Source organism: Pempheris klunzingeri, chromosome 16 (genome assembly GCF_042242105.1).
Source record: "Pempheris klunzingeri isolate RE-2024b chromosome 16, fPemKlu1.hap1, whole genome shotgun sequence".
NCBI lineage: Eukaryota > Metazoa > Chordata > Actinopteri > Acropomatiformes > Pempheridae > Pempheris > Pempheris klunzingeri.
In genome coordinates, this window is record NC_092027.1 from 4,066,644 (window position 1) to 4,067,937 (window position 1,294).

The window sequence follows — 1,294 nt, forward strand, 5'->3', positions numbered from 1 at the left end:
TTGTTCACGTCTGTTTCACAGCAACAGAGAAGCTGCAGTGGGAACAGCTGCTGCCAACTAAACAGAAATGCAGGAAGAAGATGCTTCATTTTATTTGCCTGAAGAGTTGAAAACAATGTTTAATTGTGCAGCTTCTTGCTAAACATCACATCTGTGTACGGCCTATAGGCGAAGACAAAGTTACTTTATACAACAATTAGCATAATGGCTCAGTTCTATCTGTGTCATATATGCATCCCTCTCTTTGGCACATTTTCAGCTGACTTCAGTCATTAGCGGAGCTGGATTACCAACTGAGCGAAGGAGACAACCTCCCCGGGGCCCCAAACCCCTAATGGGCCTCAAAAGCCCCAGGTTCACTGTGTGAGTGGTTTTGGTAATTCAATTAGAGAGTTTGCACAACTAAAGTGCAAGATCAACTACGCCTCCCTTGATAAATCCTAGAGAGGGTCTTAAAGAGGGATCCTGTGTCAGATTTTTGTTTTTAATCAATCCACCCAACCCAGCCTGTTTCACTTACACTCACTGGGTCAGTGGGGAAATAAAATGAATCAGTCAACAGGATACATACGATTCTGATTTCTTACACATGCAGAGCTCCGGGCTCTCTGTGTCGACTCCCAGTTAAAAGCTTCATTATGTTAGTTTCTACTTTATTTGTATTGTGGATACTCCTAAACAAAGATGTGACTAACACTCATAGTATCACTAGTATTGCTTCAGCATAGGAGCACTGGGTGCACTGGATTCAATGGGAACTTGCACAGAGGCCGATTCTGTATGTCTTTGCCCCGGGGGCCCTTGAATAGATGAATGTGCCCATGCTTGTGCCTTAGACTATAAATAAAACTGCTTTCATCATTTTATTTGCTCTTTAGATCAGCGATCCAACTCATCAAAGGCTTTTGACATGAATCAGTAACTCTCTCTTTCATTAAAATGAATCCTTTATGACCACAACATAATACCCTTGTTAGCTAACAGCATTTATCACCTAAAGGCTGAATTCACGAGGATTTCCAGGCTTGTTCGATCAGTTTATGCTGAACGCAGCAATTAAAGTCTCCTAGAAACATCTACCTCCTCGGTTCTTCTTTCATCCGCGGAGTGAAAGCAGGGAACCCTGAGTGCTGCGGCAGCCGGGGCACAGCCGCGGAGGGAGACGGCATCCGAAGAAGAAGCCTGCTCTGCGGGACTACTTTCCACCGGCATCATTTGGGAGAAGGTTGATGGAGCTTCACCAACGGCTGCGCACTATTTTTACATTTTATGCCGAAAAAAATTAAGCTCTTTC